The following is a 23,211-nucleotide window of genomic DNA, read 5'->3' as shown; positions in this document are numbered from 1 at the left end:
GCTACCTCCTTACACTCTAGTAATCATATTTTCACTTTTCTCAGCAACAACAGAAAAGTATCTGTCAAATCCCTCCTGCCTCCCTTTAAGAACATCCTGCCAGTTTAATGGCACCACAGAACTGTGGAGCCAAGTCTACATGTCTGCCTTGCATTAACCTAGTGCATTAAAAAAAATGCATTCTCATGAGATATGGGTAATAGCTTGACACGGTGAATGATGTTTGACAACAGAAGATTATTTAATTGGGATTAGGTGGTTTGGACCAAGAGAGATCTCTGGAGAACACACTTTGATTTCCTGTTTGACACATCCCTGAGGGGAATGACTAGATTGAATAGACACTGCCCAGAGTTTCTGGCAGACGGAGGGAAGAGAATGAAGGGGGTTTAGGACTTGCAGTGGGAGTGCCTTCTGTCACTACTGCAGTATGCCTCAGGCTAGACAAACATTAGGTACATTTTTTAAGGAGCAGGTTGACTCCGTGGAGTTTAAGTTGGCTGTCAGGAAGCATGAGACAGCACAGCACAGTGCACTCCTGATATTTTCTGTTGCTCGTTCAGCAGTAAAAGACATCTGTTCCTGTCATTATGGTACTAATACACAGATTTAGTGTGTTGTCTAATTGTAAAATTAATTTGAATAAGTTAGAGTTGCTATCCATGCACACTACTGTATACGAATGCATGGGATTTTCTACTCTATCTTCAAATGAAGGGTTTTGCAGATATTGTCTGAGGTTATCAGTGCCTGCATAAGCATAGACTTTAAGTATTTGGATAACGTTAAATCCACAATGTGTTCTACTATCAATCTGATCTCCTTATGTCCCTGTTTTACAAGAATTACATTTGGTTAGTGTGACCCTTCTATTTCCTCCATGCTCCCGTTGCACGTTGCTAGGACAGATGTTTAAGCAATTGGGGGATGTTTATTGGAGGTTTTGTTTTTTTTTGTTTTATTTTGTTTTCTGAAGATAAATTCTCAAGTCACAGGGGAACAGGACATTAAGAAGCTTATTCACTTATGTGAACATTTATAACTATAGAGATGGAAGACACTGCATAAATCAGAGCCAGAGCTAGCCATTTTAGCAAAAGTGTGAGAAGGGATATAAAAAGAAAAATAAACTGCATTGTTGCAGTCATTTTAAAAAGCAAAATTTTAATCTAAAAGTTTAATCTAAAAGTTTACAATTTTTTTATTATAAAATAAAAAGAAGCTTATGTTTCAAAAGGATCTCTTCTCTCTTGCACAAACTGTAACAAAATTGTCTGTGAGGTAAATAAGAAATGAGCTTAGCTCCAACCCCAGTTGATTAATACTAGAATTCTTTTACCCAGAGCACTGGCTTGCTGGAGATGAAAAAAATTCCAATAAATATGGTTTCTTCACCCATTAACATCCCTGCTTTCTTTGGCCCAAGGCACACTTGCTAGACTCCGGATGCATCACTATAGTTTTCAAAGAAATTCCATTGACTGATTGTTATATTCAAGGACAAAATTTTGCATTCAGTCTACTTTCCCTGTCAAGACAAACATGACTACAACCTTTAAGTTGTAGTTTACAGACAAAAATGTTACTGGGAGAAGGCAAAAGGATGCTGAAAAGTGATCCTAAGGATTTCATCTTGGGGGGAAGGTAAGAATGCTACCTATCTTAGATCTACATTATGCAGTTTTTGCAGTTATTAACCAATGTCTCATTACCTGACAATCAGTGGTCTCAATGTGTTTTTATTCAGGGATTGTTTCCCCTATAGAATACAGGTGTGCACAGATCCATAGGAGACAGTGAAAATGGTTTACACCAAGGGAGAGGCTGGCAGCCTTCTCCTAGATCTCTTTTCCACTAATTTTCTCTTGTCTTCTATATTCCTTTCTTCATTCCTTCCTTTCTTTTCTCCTCCTACTCATGTTTTCTTTGGGAAGTAAGGGAGGGAGAGAAGGATCTTCCTTCGAATTGTCTGGTCATGCTGACATTAGTCAATTAGCCCTGTGCATAGAGTACTGCACCCACGGAACAACAAGGAAGATAGTAATGTAAAAACTGCTTCCAATTTTTCCTAAAGGCCTGGAATCTGCAGGTTCATCTAAATACAAGAAAAATAATCACCAACAAAACAAGTGTCACATTTAATGCTGGTGGCTCTTACAACTCTTTGGAATGCTGCACTGTCCCCATCCCATATTTGCCAGTTCTCATGTTACCAATGAAACTCTTATGATGTCATTTTTTTTCCCCTTAGAGCCACAGTTCCTTGAAACAAGTGATTACTTAATGATCTTTTATTTTCTCAATGAAAGCCAAATTTCAAGTCCTTGTACTCACGGAGAAGAGCTTTAAAACTGGACTTAAGGGAATTATTAAAGATTTATAAAAATACACTCGGAACACTTTTTCTTTTTTTCATTAAAAAGAAAAAAGCAAAAAAGCAGCACATAAGTAAGATTTTAATCAAATTAAAATTGTCTAGAATTACTTTTCAAAAGGAAGTTTTATGCATTCCATGGCTACATTTTGTACAGGAAGCATCCTAATCCCCTACAAAGTTCCAATTGCAAACAACACTGCTGCAATTTCATCATATGAGCTGTGATCATATCTGCAAACTCCTTCCTCTATAAAATATTTTCTCTCTGAAGTACACACAGCATACAGTTCTGGGTTGTTGTTATTCCATCTCCCATAGGAGAGGCTGGAAGTAGACCGGTTAGTGGAGACCAAAGCAATGAAAGAGGTCATAAAACACAAGTCTTAAGGAGTACTCTAAAACAGTGCAACAACTTAGAACCATCAACAAGCTGACCTAAAATAATCCATGAATTTCAAGATGACTTGACAAAAAGAATCTTTTTTTTTTTTTCGTTTGGCAAAATTGATGCATTTCCACAGAAAATACTAATTCTGCTCTAACCACGGATGTCTGTCAAATCATTTCAACAGAAGAGTTTCCAACCAATGCTAATCATCAGTCACTTGAAAATGTACACCAAAATGTCCTTTGTTTTAGTGTACATCTGCAGTCAATCAACAGACTAATTTGGAACAAAAGAAGTCCATATACAGTTGGAAAAACAAAAGCACCATCCAAACTGAATGACTGCCAAGAATGTAGCCTTGAGAGAACATCTGAATGACACCAAGATATGTTGTTCTACACTAATCTTGGGAGAATCTCTTTTAATTGTGAAGAATCTCTGTGCTGTATGGTACCTCTTACACTCTATCACTGTTTTGCAATGTTTAGAGCTACCTAAAACTATCTTCATCCAATTACATCTATTTGTTTTCCTCAGTGACTTTATTCAATTCACATACATTCCATGTATGTGGGAAGGGAAAGGAAAATGGGGAAAAGGGCAAGTGAGACCTTTGCTCTCTACTTCTCAAGGGCTGATCAGATACAGCCTGGAAATGTTGCCACTGAAAAATACTACGACATGCCCTAACACATCCTGCCTGATACTGTGTTTTGAGGAATAGTTTGTTTAGCAACAACTTCCAAGACTTCACTACCATTTAGTTGCATGGCACACATCATAACATCTTATCGAAAGCAAGAAGATTTTTACCAGTCAGTCAGCACCCTTTTCACTATACTACTTTTTGTCCCAGAAATTCTGCTCATTTGCTATACTGTAGCATTTATAAACACCACTAGATCATGTAAAGTAAAATATAATGATGAGAAAAAACTAGTTTTTAACTACAGCGAGGATCCCTCCACATTGGCTGTAGTTAGGGAAAAAAAAAATATGCCATATCTGGAGACGTCCCATAAAACTTCTCAGCCTCACATTTCCTCATATGAATTGCAGTCATTTTATACGTAACCTGAAGCATGAGTAATTCAAAATCAAAAGAGACAGGGAAGTAGCACCTGACCTAGAAAGGAACCAGCTGTTGTTTTCAACTAACTTCAAATGACAGTCTAAATATTTTTAAGACATGAAGTACAAATTGAACAGCACAATGGAGTAAAAGTTACATTCAGCATCCTAAAATGCTCGTTATGAAAATGTAAATGTCTTCCAAGAAAAAGAGACCATTGTTTGAAAAAATAACCAAACAACGTAAAACATCCCTCATGGGAGAACAAAATTTCTTCCATGATCATGTAGTTCTAGCAAAACAGAGATTGGCTTAACTATTAAGCAAAATGATTGGCAGACTCTTTTCTTTGCCAAATATAACAAAGATACAAAAATAAATGGGAAAACTGCAACCAGCTTAGTTACAAAGGAGGAAGATCAGAGTATGTGAAGTAGTGATCTAGAAGCTGCAGCTGAATCACAGCCAAAAACTGCATCAAGACACAGCACCATGCATACATGAAGACCAGTAACAATTTGTAATAAGAAATGAACACCCATCTACAAGGGGTTTGCAATGTTGTATTTATGTACTGTGAAAACAGAGAAGTGGATTCTGTGAGAAATGGAGACTAAACATCAACATAAGTGTTACTTTCTAAAATACGACCATATTTCCAGCAGAGAAAACACTTCTCAAATATTATGCAGCTTCTAAAACATGTCCCATGAACTGCAAGAAGATAATCAAAAGCCCAGCTCCTACTGAAATGGGATTTTTGTATACCAGTCTGGAAGTTCTGTGAATAATTTGGTAGTAGGACATGGGAATTCATTTCCTGAGACGCCTTCTTGTCTCTTCCCCTATGCTTTCCCCTCACCAAGTACTGTGATTCACGTCCTTTCAAGTGCCGTGCATCCAGTCAGTGTTGGCTGGGACCTGGCAGAACTGACCAAATACTAAGTCTGTTTGGCTATTCTGTGACTAGCAACTGAACGGGAGAAGCAAGTTGGAGCACAGAGAAGGGCAGAGAACTTCATATCTCAACAACAGCACTTGAATCACAAACCAATTTTACATTCATTCTTTGCCTTTTACCAAGGCCTGCATCAGTTTGGAAAGGAGGAAAGGAATTCTGAAATTCGCTCTCATTTACAAGAACACCTTCCAAAAGAGCAGCTCTTAAATAACATTCTCCTTTATAACCCAATTGAAATAATCATCACGCAGTCAAGCAGTTTGCTGGTTACACTCAAAGCAAAACATGCTTCCAGCTGTGAGAGATAATTGCGGTTTATTGATTGGCTTCTGAGGACCTTTATGTTATATTTAGTTGTAGGCTTGAGTGTGTGTGGTGGTTTTTTTTAATTATTATTTTAATTTGTATCACAAGCATTGATGAAAAATGGCTGTTGCTTAGAGCAGTCAGCTGTCTTCAAATGATTAATCTCCTATTTATGTTCAGAATATGCTTCACCTGCAAATGTGCAGGGACTTCAAGATTACTTCCAGTCAAGCTGCCATGAGCGCTCTTCACATGCACTAGAAAGAACAGGTAATTATAAACATCTCACTACAGAGGAAATATTTTAGAAGTCACAATATCAACTTGAACTGGTTTCCCATCTCTTTAAGTGTTCCTATTCTTAACAGTAGCTCTGCAGATGCTCCAGAGGCAGATTCAGAAACCAGAAAATAAGCACAGCAGAGTTCACAACCCTTTTGTCTGCAGTAGTTAGGGTAGAGTGCTTACTTACTCCAGGAATTTTTATAACATTTCCGGGACATTTGTTTGTTTGTTTTTAGCATAATTTCTAATAGACTTTACCTTTATTTCATTTGTTCTGTAGATGACATACTCAATGCCCAGAGAGGTTGCCTCAAGTGTGACTCAGGGTCCGTGAGGGCACTCATGGAAACTCTGTGGGACCTTTTTTCAGTGTAGTCTTCCACTCTGATGCAACATAAACAATGCAAAAATGCAGTGGTAAACAGGAAAGGTTAGACTATAGCTTTACTGCCACAGCTATGGCAGTTTCAGACACAGGAGAGAGAAAAGCACAAAGAAGGAGCAGCAAATCAAAATAACAGATTTTTTTTTTTTTTTTTTTTTACTATATTCTTCTTAAAGCAAGATTGTTTCATTTGGAACTGGGCCTGAAGTTTAAGTCACCTAAAACTGAAATGCTCCACTTTGAAGCAAACTATCCCACAAATGAAGCACTGAAAAACTATTTTTTTTTTTCACATTTTGTTCTGTTTCATTGAATTGTTCCAAAATTTTTTTTTGCAGATAAATTGAAAACAGTTCTCATCTGAACAAACCTGTTTAATTTATTCATTAGGGTGCCAAATGGACTCATCACAACATGCACATTGCAAAACTAATTCCCTGTCTATACAGAAAAGTTGATTGTTTCTACACAGCTGCATGAAGGACGCATGAGTAATTGCAGAATTTAAATAATCAAAAAGCAGTAACAGGACAAGGCAATAATAAAGCTGGCTGTTTGTAAAAGACATCAGATCACTGGGTTTTAAAGATGAGGGACAAACCAAAGATTGCCTGTGATTCTGAGTATTAATAGAACATGAAGGAATAGTCAGAATTGATTTGATACTCCTTGTGATTGAATGGTTCAGAGTCAGACTATATATTGTAGAAATCTTTAGGGTAATATTGCTATCAGTAGGGTGATCGATCACACAGCAATCTGCCATATATTCTATAGAAGTGAAACCATCATATTTCCATCCCTTGTACACAGCCAGAAAAAGAGAGAGAAAAATCAATAACGAGTCAACTGAAGACTCCTGTGAGGGGGAAGAAGAAATACAGAGTATCATAGAAGTTCTTACAAGTGCTGTTCTGAAAGTAATGCCTCCTATTTTATGATGTAGGACCACAATGTCAGTGGCAGATAGTGGTGGTATGGAAGTAGGGGTTGAATCTTCCCACCAATATTGTGTTACATTTTGTTGCTGTATGACAGATGGCAGCAGAGGGGCAGTCTGACACAATGTCATCTGACATGGAGGTGCATGAAGCAATGGTGTGTCATTGAATTCCTACATGCAGAAAAAATGGCAACTATTGATATTCATTGACATTTGCTGAATGTTTATGGAAACTGCACAGTGAATGTGATCACAGTGAGTTGGTGGGTTAAGCATTTCAGCAGTGACAATTGTGAAAGTGGGTCACCTTTGCTTGTGCTCATTTTTATGGGCTTGGCATGCAGGCTCTTGTTCATTCTGGTGAAAATGCATAGCTAATGGTGGTGACGATGTTGAGAAATAGTGTTCTGTAGCTGAGAATTTTCTCTGTCAAATAGTTTTACTGTGTTCTCTGTATCTGTTGTAGTTTCCATGGAATTCCATGGAAAATAGGAGGCACTACTTTCAGAGCAACCTATTTATCTTTGTTGAATGCAAACATGTTAGCAGCAAACAGAATAGTTACAGGTTAGCTTTCTGGCTCTTCAAAGTGACTAATTATTTTTTTGTTTGTTTGTTTTGCACATTGTTTGGAGTATCAGACAAACAGATGTAAACTTCCTTTACTGTTAAGATTTGGATCAAGACTGTTTTTACATTTACTTTAGACAGAGAGATGTGTTATCAATCTAGAATCTCAATTGCAATTGCTGTTTGAGGGGTCAAGCAATGCATCAGGTACTGTCTTCAAAAGGATTAAAGTTGACATAATTCTATCTCAACTTAATGGAAGCTTTATTATCAACTTCACTGGGAGAAGAATTAGACCAGTGAGTGCTTCTGAAAAGCATATCCCAAGTCAGGTCAAGATTAAAAGATTAACACTAAAGAATTACATATTTTAAAAGTTACTGAAGTAAACAACTCCACTTTCAGGTGGATTGTATAGTAATGGAAGGATGAAACATAAACATAAAATTAAGGAGAATGAGCAGACATTAGTAATTTTAAAGTACCAGGTGCCACGTAAATATACACCTTGTCTCAATTCAGCTATGCTTGAATCCCTGTCACTAGGATAAATAAGGTAGAACTTGAAGTCAATGGATAGTCGTGGTTTTTCTAAAAAACAATGTATACAACTCTCCAATAGCAATGTTAACAGTAGAAAGGGGCAATAACTTCAAGCTTAAGATTCTCCGTAAAGATTAATTCCAGCCAGTCTCATGTCTCATTAGCACAAGCAAAAATAGGAACAAAACAAAAGGTCTATTGGTAGTGGTTTTTCCCCCCTTTGGTGTCATAACACTGTTCATTGTTAGTTTTCTAGCCACAAATGGAAGTATCAAGGAAATATTGTCTTCTTATCTGTATCATGATAGGAAATATCAGGTAGACTCCTGACATTTTTTGCATTGTATGGCCAAACGTGGTGTATTCTTCACCATTTGAACTTCTCCCATCTTGTTGACAGCCTCCCATTTTTGTAGATGGTATTCCCTATGTTCATGTCATCTTTTATTTTTCATTTCTGAGATCACTTAGCTTTCTATCTATGGAAGTCCTAGGATGGGTTGAGTGCATAGCTAGTCTTTAAGTGGCATTTACTCTTTTATGCCAAACAAAGTCAGAGCAAAGAGAAAGCTCTCACATCCCTCAGTTATTGAGGTTTACTATAAAAGGTTTTCCCTTCTTTGCTGAGGCACCCTCTTCTCTACTGTCCTGATTTCATTCTCATTGAAATCACATTCAAAGATCTGACTTCGACGGGAGGAGGAAAAATATCTGAGGTAATCAGTAATTAAAACAAAGACTTATGGTATTGAGGACAGAGAGAAAAGGCTTTCACCCTTTGCATACAGAAAGCAGCTAGCTGTTGTGGAGGGCTTTGCACACTTCAGGAGATATATCCATGGATGCCCTTGCATTTGTGATAACAGCACATCAGTAGTTATTTATGTTGTGTACTGGTAAATTTGCAATATGCATTTCGGTACTGTTAATAAAATGCTGCATTATAACAAGTCCATTCCACTTGTTTGCTCGTTTTCAGTCACAGTCTCTGTTTTGCTCCCTGCTTTTAAAATCTACATGGCAGGTATGTAATAAAGGAGTAATTTTAACATTATGGATACCACAGAACACAACTGCCTTAAATGCCAATCAACAGGGTCTAAATAGTGTATGTTACACTCTGGCACTTATTTGATGAACCTTGTGAGAGGAATTCATTATATAAATCCAGTCCACAATAGGAATGTGCCCACAGCAACACTGGCAACCTCTTCAACCTCTTCTCAGATCATCAAGGAATGAAAAAGCCTGGAGAATAACCCACTTTCACAATTGGACATCAAAGCTGAAATTACGTGTGAGAGCGCCTGTGCCTGTAGAGGAGCACTGAGAGAAGGCAGAGTTGGCTTTACTGCTTGTTCATATTGTATCTTGCTTTTTAATAAATTGCCTGATCTAATTCCCACTGAAGTAAACTAAACAACTCCCATTGTCTTAAGTAATGAATCTAGTCCAGGAAAAAATTTCAGAACTTTTCAGCACCATTAAATTAATTCAAGAAGATGAAGAAAGAAAAGAAATTACCCAAGAAATATATTAGAGCTAAATTCCATCTTCTGGTTTTAATATGAGCAGCTATGATGCTAGCCTGTTACTTTGAAATGCTGGTTTCAATTCTCTGTACGATCTAACACAAGAAAAAAACTTTTAAAGGAGGAACATAAAATCAAGTATCTTCAATATATCAACTATTCTATTCCCTGATAGTCAAGGCACTTTTTCAGGAATTAGCATGTCTAGAGCATGTGGACTATAATCCCACATACTGTAAGGGAAGGGACTGCATCACATCACTGTCAGATGCTGTAACCACGAGGCTGTTGTGTAAGCTGGACTTCCATCACCGTCTAGTCTTTCTCCAAATGTTTTTCTCATGAGCTTGGAGGCTGCCACTCACTCCAGGTGGAGACTATTCAAAGAGATATGCCCTAGCAATGCTTGTAAGAGCCAGACCATGGGGAAAATGTATAACCTTTTCCAGATTCTGCCTGGATCCACATAGAGGTCCACCAATTGTTCAACCACAACAAAACAGAAGTTATTTGGGCATGCATTACTTCATATGAACCAAAAACTTCTCTAACTAAACCATAGGCATCTATGAGACTAGCTGTGGAGGTAAGGTAGCCTTGGTTTGAGATACTCAAATCACCCCTCCACCCCAAACAGTTTTGCATGTATCAGTTCATTGCTCAGCTTTCCCAATTGGGAAGGAAGACAGTACAATTTTCTAACCTAACAGAAATGAGACAAACATACAAGAAAAAAAAAAAATCCGAAGTCCTGAAATATAAACAGCTGTTATATTTGTATCAGAGAGAGAAATAAATTTAGAAAGTGAACATCTCTGTTTCTTTGTGAACCTCCATGAACTTCCCCCTTGGATTATGCCTTTCTTGCTGTGTTTACAGGAAACTGAAAAACGATTGAATGGAAGAATACTACTTCTTAACGGCTTCATTTTGCAGATACTGTAACAGATAGCTGAACAGGTATTTTAATGTCTTTCTGACTAATGCTGTATTTCCTAGTAAATGTATAAATATATCATTGTTAAATAAACAGTCCCCTAACTTCTTGTAATTACATACAGCTGCAAAAACCTGTTCGCTGAAATTTCAGGGAGCAATGCAGAACTTTACCTTTTCGGATTTTCCCGTTTCCCCAGGCAATTTATCTTGAAGCATGAGCTGGTATATATATGTGGGTTTGTTTGTTTATTTGTTTGTTTTTTTAATCATTAGAAATGTATTTCACTGTTTAAACTTTTTTGTACATTGATTACAATTGATAGTTAAATGATACATTTGTCTTACCCTTTCTCAGGGATCTTTGACTAGAAATAGCTTTTCAAAAGCTTTTAATTTAAGCAGAGATGGTTAAAGGTCAAGGTTGACAACCACAGGTATCAGCTGCCCATGATATCCACAAGTTCATTATCTTCAGAAAGCATTGTTAGTTTGCCAATTTAAATCAAAGTGCTGCAGATGATGTCTGAAATGTATCAGGTTTCAAACAAAACAAATAAAACCCAAACAAAGCAGCAACAAAACAAACAAACAAAAAAAAACCAACATGTAGTGTCATAAACCCACAGAAGCCATTTAGGATGAAAGATGGCCCTGAACAGAAGCCTTGATCTAGACTGCTGATGAAATTAGATCCAAATCTGTTCATTCATAAACTAGTGGTTAGAGCCATGCAAATATTTTAACACAGGTAAAATATTTTAACACATATAACTTCTTGCTTGGCTTCTTTTCTTATAATACATGAAACCAAAATCCCAAATCCAAACTCCATCTAAAATCTGGGAAACTTTTTATCCAGCTCCAGACTCAGGCAGTTCATTTTATGTGAATTTATTGCCAAATAAAGAGTAAGACTTTTATTTACAAAGCAGCCCAAGATTTAGATGCCTGATTGTGAACAAACAGAAAATTCCCTGAACTCCTTTCAATAAAGTAGAGGAAGAGTTGCTGCTTATCTGTTCATTAAATAGCACACAGTTTCAGACATTTCTTTCTTACTATTGTTCAATAGCAAAGTCACTATTTAAAGTGCTTTAACATCATTACATACAGATAATAGTAAATTTGTATACCATACAAGTAGATTTGTTTTGAGGCAGAAATTTTAAGAATAATGATAATGAATTTGAAATATAAGGAGAAGCTCTCACCTCTTCTAGTGGTGATGGTGTTGGACCAAAAGACAGATCCATAAATATTTAAGTTACATAGAGCTATGGAGTTTTAACTGCATCTGGTCAGGACAGGTGCGTGAATTTTGTCTCTAAAGATCCTCACCTTTTAACTGCAATATCCTGCTGTTGCCTGTCCCCAAAGTCTCATCTCTGCTCCAGAGAGGCAGGATGGAGATTGGAGTGTTGGCACTGAAGAATGGAAAATGGAACAGGAAGAAAAGTGTGTGGGACTGTTTAAGGCTTTAATCCTATAGTATCCTCCTTCAATCGCTCTAAAAGTTCATGCACAGTACTCCCACTGCACAGCCCAAGAGGATATTAGCTGCCAAATTCCAGGTGCAATTAAAATCTTCAGAAAGCAGCTTGAAAGAGCAAATCCTTCCATGAACTCTGATTCTTGACCTCTCTCTTCCCTTCGGAAAGCTGAGCAATCACAGCTAACACCTAACAAAAATTAATTAGGATTCATTCTCTTGGTGTAAATAGAGTAATACAAAAACTGTAGCTGTTTCCAGGAAAATAAATACGTTTTGATCACAGGAGTTTAATAGATAGGCCAGGCACTGTTTTTGCCAGGTGCATAGAGAACACAGTGGCTGAAACAAGCTCCAGCTTTTTTTATCCAGTAATATATTTTAAGAAAATTCTTTCCTTACTTCGTATTTTTGTTTTCAAGAAAAAGCTAAACAGGGTCTTTGTACTAATATACAGATTGTCAAGTAGCGTTTTAAATAGATGCAGAGTTTCTTTGAGCTGAATTCTAAAGCAGATGGGAGCCAACATAATTGTTGGAAAAAAGAGGTTGACATTCATGTTTCCTGACATATATATATGAGGGCAGACTGCAGCATTCTGCTCCCACTGAAGAGCTGGGATTTGGGCCAGGTAGCTGCGATAGTCAGGTTGAGAGGACATAAAGGAGAAATGGAGATAAGTCAAAATGATGCCATGCACTGGGAATATTGCCTTGCACAATCTAGTTTAAACACAGGAACAATACTACTTTATTGCTATATTTTACCATTAAAAGAGTTGCTATATTTTTCTCTGTACTTATCATAGGTTCAAGGACCCAGGACTGCCTACATCTGGTGAAAGTTCTGCTACTTGTAGCCTAGCAGTAAAAGGATTTCCTTTAAATCTCACTTCTTTGAACAAATTGTTAAAATATATAACATTTTAACAATAAATTTCAAATTATTTTCCTTCCTTCATTTTTTAAATCACAATTGCTTTCTCAAACAAATAAAAGACCAGGTTAAACTTCTCCTGTTCCATCACCAGTGTTTTGGTATAGAATATCACTTGCAGAAAAAAATCACACAAGAACCATGATGTTCTTCTGTGGATACTCAAAAGCTACCTCAACAAGGCAGGGAAAAAAAAGGAGGGGGAGGGGGGAATGGATGCATCAAAAGTCTGTTTCATTCAATTACAATTTGCCTCAGGAAACAGTTTATTGGGCAGAAGCTTCCTCCAGCTCAGATAGACAACAATTTTCAGAAACTGACTCTTACACGTTTCTCTTAATTGGAGACTCCCCGAGGAATTTTTCTACCCTCACGCTTTTCACCATCTGCCTAGCAGTCACATGAACAGAGAATTCTTCCCATCAACCAAAATCCCTCTTTGTGCTCATAGCCTTTATGAGGACCAGATGTTCTTGGGTCTCACTAGACCTAAACCATACCGATACAGCTGGCAATAATCTAATTACGCATAAACAGGTCTCATCTCCCCTTAAACAGCCATTCATCTTATGACCAACTGGTATGTTCAGATACCTTAAATTTTTCAGCTGGATGGTTAGCTTGTTTCTTTAGTGTCAAGGAGAAGGAGGTGTGTATGTACAGGCTTGTATAAAGTCTCTCCCTTCTGTAAATGTCTGGCCTTTAGGAAACATGCCAAGACCACAAACATACACCCCACTCAGAGGCCTACATTTTTCTCATTTAAAGCAGCGTACATTTACATTGGCTCCTCCAACTTCAACAGAGAGATCTAGGAGTTAGATTACCTTGTTAAAACTTCATCTCAGCATTATATTAATATGAATGTTAGAAATACATGACTGTACTTACAGTTTTCCAGTTGCTCCATTTTGGGTGGCAGTTGTCTTTCTTCTTCCTTTCATGTTTCTTCTCTCAGTCTTCTTTTCACTCTACAAGTACTTACATGTCTTCATCTACATGCTTCTTACCAGTCTGCTTGATCCCTGACTGACTGCAGAATGAACTGTAAGAAAAGACAGGTAATCTTAGCTACGACGCAGCTGTTGGCCTGTTGGTTTCAAACCACAAAATTCTATGACTACTGGACTCCAATACAGAAAAGTTCAAAGCCTTTTGGTGTCACATGGAAAACACTCTTTGTATGTGGAAAAAGGTGGAGTAACTTCTACCTGTGGTAGCTTACATTTCAGCCATGATAATAATAGAGATAATAAGTTTGAGCCTGGGATGTAGAACACGAGCACCTTGCCCACTCATGACTTGCCAGTTGCTGGGAATTTTTTGCCTTTCAATCTACACAGATCTTCACCAGCCAAACATTGTGCGTGCCAGTGATGTTCACCAGTCAGAGTAAACGCAACGTTCCTATCGGGAAGTTGTGATGTGAAAGTAGGACGTTAAAAAAAAAAAAATTGCTCTTCTTTAGGGGAGGCTGAGGTGTGACCCTGAACTCAAAAAGTGCTTGCAAAGCTGGAAAAACTTCTATTGTGTTAATTCAGACATTTGCAGGGAATTACAGGCAATCTGAATTCCATTTCAAGGTTAGAGGAGTTTGCATAAATGATTCTAATTTATGAGAGATCATAATAAACATCATTTAGAGAAGCATTTATGACTGGGAACAAGGCTGTTTGTTAACTGTTAACTATGAACCAAATCCTATGTAAGGTCACATTTTGAAATAGGATATGGAAAAGCAGTAAAGCAGATTTAACAGTCTTAGGAGAAAACTTCTAAAACATCAAAACAAAAAGGAGACAGAGGTGGAAGTGACTTAGGTCAGAGCTAGTGCTTGATGAGGACGAGTGAAATATAGGAAACAGTTTGTATATTAGATCTTTCTTTCCTGTTAAAATAATCATTACTGATTAGCTTATATGATGGGCAACTGATGTCTTATATGCCCATATCCTAAAATTGTAGCTGGAAAATAATTCTTCCTTCTCCTGAAACTTTTGTAAAGTTGCATAAGCATTAATTTATATGAATGTGTTATTGACAGGGAATGCTGGGTAAGGAGAGGAACTTACCTCAAACATATGTTTGAAGAAAATGAAGTTTCCCCAAGCAAACAGAAAATCCAAGCAAAGATTCTGTTGAAGAGCCTCAAATGTCCTTATCTCTCCCTGATGTCAACTTTGGCAAGAGAGACAACAGGGATTATGCCTCCTCTGCAAGACAAGGAACAAATATGAAATTGCACCAGTTGGGCACCTTGTCGAGAGAGAGAAAATAGGAGAGCATGAGAGCTGAGATCTTAAAAATAAATAGAAGAATAGAGCTAAGTCTAGTCCTTCTAATGGGGACCAAACAAAAACACTTTGTGAAACCTCTCTATGGTTATTGTTACCACTCCTAATCAGGAGTGGAAGACTGAAGACATGTCCCAATTCTAGATGTTACTGGAAAGAAAATAATGAAAAGGATTCATGCTAAAGTTAAAGAGGGACACATACGTTTTCTTTTTTACTTTGTGTAGATTCAGTTTCTGACTTTACTAAGTGCATTTCACCTTCCCTAGATAAAAACTGATTTGCATCTATGTGAACAAAAGGCCCCAGGGAGGATGCACTTTTATATTTCATGTTCCTGTGCGAGGGCTCAGCCTGATTTAAAACACACTTGGGAGGCAGCCTAAATATTTTGATTCTGACTATTTTTGCTATTGCTAACCACCTGAAAGCTAATAATTACAATGACAGACATCTGTCCAAATCAGATGTTATTTCCTTTTAGTAAATTATCCTACCATCTCAGGGAATACATCAAAATAAAAACCCTCCCTGTAGAGTTCTGCATAATTACTGACAAGACCAAACGTCCACATTCTTCTTCCCATCTCAAATCTATGGATTGCTGCAGTAGGAAAGAGGATTTGTGCTTAAACTTTTGATTCTTTCCCAGTCTTTCTGGAGCTTTGTCTTCTCTCTCAGGAAAACTGATTAGGGAGAATGGATCATGCTCGCCTAGAAAGAAAGGAAATTTTATTGCATCTAATCTACTAGCGCACTGACTGGATCAGAGATTCAATGCTTAGGATATTTAGGTATAAAACATCTGTCTGTCTCCCTGACAAACCAACTCTGAGATGTGAAGACAACACAGTGCAGAGTAGTAACACCTAAGATGGCTCTGTATGAGCTAACAGGGGAACCTTATATCTCAGCATGGCATTGCAATGCTGTACATAACACTCACTTGAGCTGGTGTTGCTAATTCAGTGTTTCTGTGTTGTACGCCCTTGCTTAGTATGGACACGGTAAAGGAGAAACAACTTTCCTTCAAATGCCTTATAACCAGAGTATGTTCAAATGGAATGCCCACTCTCCACATTATCTCTGAGTCAAGATTTCTATGAAGGAGGAGAGTATGACCTTGAAGAGGATACCCCAGGACTTCATCTGAAATCCTGACTCTCCTGCCCTTAGAAAGCCCTCTCACATGGTATCATCTCACAGGTCGGAAGCACTGGCAGCCGGTGATGAATGAATCATAGCCTATAATCTCTTTAATACAAGTCTCGCTTCTAACTCCTAATAAATGAAAACACTATGTTTCCTTTAATAAGAAATGCATGAAAGTGTGCCATTCATAAAAAGATGCAATTAAACATATGAAGCATATCCTGATGTGACCCATATTTCAGTAACAGTGTGATCTTCCTCCTTGTGTGGCAGAGGGACTTGTCAAGGCAACTTTTTCTTCAACATTCAAGTCATCTCACTGAGAAAAACTGATCAAATAATTAGGACTAATTCTACAAATGCAAAATAATTCTCCTGTGCAAAAGTACTAAATATAAATATCTATTTAAAATAGCCTGTCAAATCATGCTTTCTTTCTTTGAAGGAAAAAAAAATCCCTTTTATTCCTCTTAATGAAAAATAAGGAGGAGCTTTGCTTCAGGCAAATTAGATCAGGAAAAGAAGTAGAGGAGCTGCTTGCAAGAGAAAGATCTCCCTTCCCTGAGATTTTTTCTTCCAAATAATTGCATTCAAGCCCAAATGTAAAAACCTAAAATGTTATTTGAAGAGTTGATTTTACAGAAATCTTTTAAAAATTTGTCATCTTTGACTCAAACAGTCCGGTGAAGGAAAGTGAGCAAATGAAGGAAACACATTCACCAAAATGGAGTCCAGCATTACTGAGCAGAGAGTCCACTAATGTCCTTCATTACCTTCGGAATGATCTTTTTCACTATTTTATATCTCAGTAGTTATCTCCTTGTCATAGAAAAGCCTTACTTTAAGTAAAAAGATTTCACTGAAAATACTTTGAGCATTACTGAACATTCCTCTTTCTACAGTCTTTTCTGAAGTACAGGACTATTTAATTAGGCAATTAAAGTGAGCCCTGGCTCAATGAAGTCAATGGGAATCTGTTATTCACTCTACTGTTGCCAGGATTTAATCTTCAAATTTTGAAAGACTGCCTGTCTAGTTAAACTTAAGAAAGTATTTAGGCATACTGCTGCACAAGGTGATAAATCTCTCTGGTTTCTTTATAAATTTCCATTTAAAAGTACAGGAAAAAATACCAATGAATTTCTAGAAATGGAAAACTGTTCCCTGTGTAATTCTCCATTGAATGCTAGTGCCTTGCTGTCAATTCTGCCGAGAAACTGTAAGTGACATTGTTTTGTTTGATCCTTACCATCTCCAATCAGCCAAAAGATTTATCCCATTTCCATGAAAGATTCCACAGTCAACTGACACGAACCAGCTACATGAATAGAGCTTACTCCCTCAGAATAAACTCCTAGTAAATTCCAATAATGAAGACGCTGCAATATCTCTTGTCTATAATTCATGTTATAAGGATCGTCTCTGACTTACTCTGCTTGTTGCCACGTATGGCTTCCTGCAGAAAACAGTTGATGTCAGGTCTCGGTTCTGATCTGCCCAACAGGCAGTAACCTTCAGATATCACAGGTGAAAATGTTCAGGACATCCCCCAGAGCTGCAGGATGAAAACCACATTGTCAACATCAGCTATGCATCAGCACAGTATAACTTTATTTATGTAAAAGTGAAGCTCAGCAATGCAGAATATTGAATTTTCCTGAAGGACAGTCCAAAACTCTTGCAAAAGCTAAGGTAAATCTTGCCACATCCCAGTCTGCATGCAAAAGCTCACTAATTTAACCTTGCCCTTTTCTTTCTGCCACAAACATACAGCTGTGAGTTGTTTTGAAACAAAACCCATACAAAATAGCACAAATAACAGCACGCACATTTATCCTCCAGGGAAAAAGCTGAGAGACTAAACAACATGCAACAGACATTAGCTGCATCACTTTTTACAGCCTGCAACATGCTGGGAGGCTAACAGTTATGAAAGCCATGGAGATGCACAGAAGCCTGTGCCACGAACAGCCTGTTCAGCCCACATTAAAAGTATTGACTTGGAACCAGCACACCTTGCTCATAACTGGGATTAATACTGAAAATGATAAAAAATTGAGATTATGGAAAGAAGTTGCATCACTTTTATAGACATACAACTCCACACAGCAATTGCCCCACTTCAGAGATACACCTCCCCCAAAAATGCTATGGGTGACTAGTATTTAAACTCCACCTGATTATGGCATACAAGTGATGAGAGCATCTCCTGCGTGTCTCATGGGCAAGTTCCGGCAGATCTTCCTGTCAAAGCCAATGTGTTCTGGGAGCTCGGTGACTGCTTGCATGCTCCTAACTTAGATGCAGCTCAGCAGGTCCACCAAATGCCCTGAAATCCCTCATTTTAGCATACGTTTTTGACATGTTTTTTTACAAGCATCACAGACTGTTGTGCTTGCACTGCAAGTGTAGCATAAACAAATGGCATTTGAGGAAAACAATTTATGATTTAAGCAAAACAAGACCTTGATACCCATGGGCATATGATTACTGCATACACCTAATAAAAGAGTAAGCATTTACAAAATTGAAGCGCAGCTAATATGGAATATATGTTAGTATAAGGCCAGGTACTGCTAATGATAAATGTATCTTAAATTCTAGCAAAAAATCGAAGTGTAATTCCAATGCACACATCTTAAAACTCAGCATAACAGAAGGTGAATGATAGTTCAGGCAAAAACCATTCATGTAATACCTTATTTTTTTTACAGTGAATATAAGCAAATCTCAGTATTACCTCTTTGGATGCTTTGCATGGTTTTGCTGTGAATTAGATAATAAACAAAAAGGTTACTACAAAATGACAAGGAAAGGATCTTTTACATAACTCCTCAGTTGAACTAAGGCAGATGAGAAGATTTCTAGAGATTATGAAATAAATGAGCATTTATAAATATAGATGGTGAGGTCTTGGGAAAAATACAACTTATTGCCCTCGGAGTGCTGGGAGAACCTGCTGGAGGCAGACTGTGTTCCCCAGCATTAGCGCTTGGCTAGCCACCTCCAAGAACACACCACCAAGAAATCATCTGCTGTTTGTACGAGTTACTCAGCATGTGCACTACTATGCTGAGGTCATGGACTGCTCCCAGCAGAAGAGGACAGCCTGCCACATGGACTCCCCTAGTGCCTGGCACAGTGTCTGGAATGGAGACAGAGCCAGTTTGCATGAGAACGGAAAGTCAGCCTGAGAGACTGCCAGCCAGCCGCGGCCGTTTTAACACCCTTGTTGAACACAGTAAAATTTGCTTTACTCAATTTCTCTTCCCAAAACCAAATTACTTAAGTTTTTACAGAATGGAAGAAATAATTGAGTTTATTTTTGTTTACTTCTCTGGGAAGCTAACATTCACATTAAATTATATGAACCCAATCATTCTGAATTTAGCGCCTTTTATACCGTTTTGATCATCTTTTTAAAACTTCCAGGCACTCACCATCAGCCAGTTACTGCTATATGTATAACTGCCATTCTGCTCTTTGTTATACAGTATTTTAAGGTCATATGCAACATTAATCCTGTTTCATATTTTATTAAACTACCATTCTCTTCCACCAAAATATGTTATGTTGATCTCCTCCGGCTGCAGCTGTAATTCTCTTCCACAGTGGATTTACTCTGTTGCTTATCATTACAGCACTAAGTACACTTGCTTTTAATAAAAGCAGGAATAAATTAGACTTTAGTTAGCAACTGTACCAAAGGGCAAGGTAATTAATAGCTAAACAGACATGACCATTCATGTAAAATGAATAGCGTGGGCTACCTGCTTGAAATCCTTATCAAACCTTTACTCGTTTTATTCTAATACCAACTAGAACAAGGCAGGGTAGTCAACTAAAACTGCTTTGGTAAGAATGATTTTTACAACAGCCTTTTAAAGCATTTACTTAGCAATTCAAGATGAAGACACAACAATTCAATCTTCAGAAACAAGAAAGCTGATTTGACTTATTTGGGTCAGAGTTTCACCTTTTGTCCAGATGAATCATATTAAGTACAGTGGTCTGCAACATTATAGTCCTTGGCCATACACACAATGCTATCAGTGTAGCACTTTGAAGATGGGCTATAAACAGATCCTGCCTGCAGTGCACACACCAGATGAGGCAGGATGAACAAAGTGCTTGCTGCCACACCTGCACTCCATATTGCTTACTTTTAAGCTCAAAGACAGTACCTTTGACTCAGGAACTATGTCTTGTATTCTCTCTTATACGGCCACTACTCCCACTGAGAGAAGATACAGGATCTGGCCCAGATATGCCATACTTACTCAACATGAAGCTTCACTAGCAACCTCATAATGTAGAAGAAGCCATGAGATTTACAGAATATATATGCTACTTTTATATTTAATTATCATGGGGCAACCACAGCTCTATGTATCTAGGAAACTGCCTCTTTCTGCAAAAGATCCGTCTCCAGGGCCTCTACCGCTTAATCAAGAGCAATCTTTCTGCTGATTCAAATTTATTAATCTTGTATTAGGATTTTTACTGAGTCTCATTGTCTGTCCCCCCCAGACCTGACATAAAGGTGGAAGGACATGAAAGCAAAAGTACAACAAACTCTGTATTACGAATTCTGGTTGATTACAAGGAGCTATTGCCTCTCTACTCCTAGTCAAGATCGAGAATACAACAGTAAAGAATCCCACATTGCAAAGACTGATTATTAGTGATCAAGAAATTGCAGAATCACTTAAAAACTGCATTAGACAAAGGACATCAAATTGAACCAGGAATACCCCTCAAACATCTGTAGCATTTACCCCCAGAGGACAGAGCTGTGAACAATCTGCAGTTATATTTCAAATATCACAGAAGCAAGTGCTGCAATTCTTCAAACTTGTGTTTGTTTTGGTTTGGAATCAGAAAGCCAGGCTGAGAGCAAAAAAGAAGATCCTGCTGCTTTTGAATGAAGGAGCACACTGGAAGTTGAGTAACACCATAAAAACCACACCTTGAAATGACAGATCTCCAAGTCAGGATGAAGTGAGAGGAAAGACTCTGACAAAAACTTACCAGAGCACAGCAGTCTGATGGTGGGCTACAAGATGGTCCCTTCAGCTTTGTGTCAGAATCCAAGAGCATCAATTCACTGAACTCTTTGTGAACTTGAAACCTCCCATGTCTAACAAGAATATGTCTGCACTACCTGCAGATCTATGATGACCACAGCCTGAGGAGGTGTGACTCCTACAAAATTGATAGGAATCTTTTTTTATGTTGACTTTTGGAAAGAAGTGTCTGACAGCAGGCACATAAGAATACAACCACAGATAGAAGGATGAACTCTGAACTGGCCATTACCTCTCAGGAGACAGACTGAAGCACACAGTTCTGTGGAAACATTTTCTTTTAATATTTAATTTTTTTAATTCATTTTTGTTTGATAGTCACCAAAAAAAAAAAAAAATAGGAAACTGATACAAAATAAATGTAATGTATGGTTCTCAATGCAGTGAATAGATCAGACCTATGGAACCCAGTGCCAAAGGAAACTGTGACAGTAAGAAAGTTGTAGAGATTTAAAAGCAAACAAGTGTGTGTAGAAATGCACCACAGATTATAAAGCAGGTTAGGCACAGGCATGTTCAGGGACGTCTCTGAGAATATAGTCAGAGCCTGAAAAAGACTAGAGTGGAAGTAGCACATATATTTGACCTGTCCTCACTCTTCCTCAGGCATCTCTTTGTTTATGTTTTGGGCTTTATGGACAATTTCTACAAACAGTTACAAATGCTCTAATGTCCCAGCAGGCTTGGAACATTATTCTAAATTCCACTTACCTTGCTGAACCATCTTAAATATTTTCTGGAGACTTACTTTTCTTATGAACCTGAAGTATAAGATAAAAAATATTAGAGTCTGGATCATCTTTACACTCCATATTTTAGATTTCTTAAAGCCTTTAAGAAACCATAAGTCTTCTGTGCAGAACTGTCAGTTCTACACATTCCCAAGATCATTGTAACACTTAATATTTGAGTAAGAATGGCTCTGCAAAGACTGTGACATTTGAAGAATTCTACTTGAATGGCCCAGACCTATCATAACCCAACAAGAAGTTTAGAAGAAGAAAAAAATAGAAATTAAAAAAATATTGCTTTGTAAATATGTTTTTAGATACATACTTTTATTTACAAGGAACTGTTGAGTTTATTTTTAAACAGAAAAGCTCATCAGGAGAGCATTATACAACAAGCTATAGAGACTCAAAAATTAAAACCAACCCAGAGTGATGTAGATCTGGATTCCACCCATCCTTTCTTACTTATTTTAGTTTTTATTTCATGATCAGCTGCACTTGTCAAATATTCTCTTAGTAGCCCACATCATGCCCTTGTGTTTACTCTATATGCATATTTCTTTTGTGCTCAGTCAAAAAAGATTAAACAAATTTTATTAAGCATGAAAAAGCTTTACTTAACAAATACAAGACACCAATAAAATCCTCCTCGGTCTGTGTGTTTGCTTCTCAGCAATTTCATCTTCCAGAACTATTTTTTATTCATCCAACACAAAGGACAGAGTTCCTGGATTGTATACACGCATGAATCCACAATCTTTGAAAACTAGAAGTAGTCCTATCATCAGAATTAAGTGGAAAAAAATGTTTCAGAAGCCTACAGATTCTTTTGCAAATAATTGCAGTCTCTGAATGAAATTTTTTCACCCGTATCTAGGTGTTAGTGGTTTCCATGACGACATTCTGTCAGTTTTCTACTATTTCCAGTGGTTTTCTGCATTAAAGTTATATGTTATTATTCAAAGATTAGTTTCAGATTTTGCAGAACCTGAAATCTTTCTTAAGAAAGGCTACCTGCTACAACAGCTATACCAACAATGTTTAAAAAAGTGTTGAGAGTCAATTTTGATAAAAATATCACATCCCTTTTGATAAAAGTGTAGATAAAGAAACAGCAATGACCTCTTATGTTAGCATACTTTATCTTGTAGCCTCAGCCACCTATTCATAATCTAGTTTTCTATAATACAAACATGTCAGTAAGAGAAATACTTTGAAGAA

General features: G+C 37.5%; 1 long non-coding RNA gene across 2 annotated transcripts in view; it reads right to left on the bottom strand.

Moving 5' to 3' along the window:
- Nucleotides 1-23,211, bottom strand: part of LOC101747667 — a 161,544-nt gene that overhangs the window by 109,083 nt on the left and 29,250 nt on the right. For both annotated transcript variants that reach the window (XR_005842768.2, XR_005842761.1), the window contains 4 exons: nt 18,349-22,020; nt 17,604-17,727; nt 14,799-14,939; nt 13,618-13,771 (listed from right to left, as the gene is read on the bottom strand). This is a non-coding gene — a long non-coding RNA (uncharacterized LOC101747667). The remainder of the gene's footprint in view (nt 1-13,617; nt 13,772-14,798; nt 14,940-17,603; nt 17,728-18,348; nt 22,021-23,211) is intronic.

Source organism: Gallus gallus, chromosome 1, assembly GCF_016699485.2.
Source record: "Gallus gallus isolate bGalGal1 chromosome 1, bGalGal1.mat.broiler.GRCg7b, whole genome shotgun sequence".
Taxonomy (NCBI): domain Eukaryota; kingdom Metazoa; phylum Chordata; class Aves; order Galliformes; family Phasianidae; genus Gallus; species Gallus gallus.
Note: the sequence above shows the minus strand (reverse complement) of the source record. Positions and strands in the feature narration are given on the sequence as shown.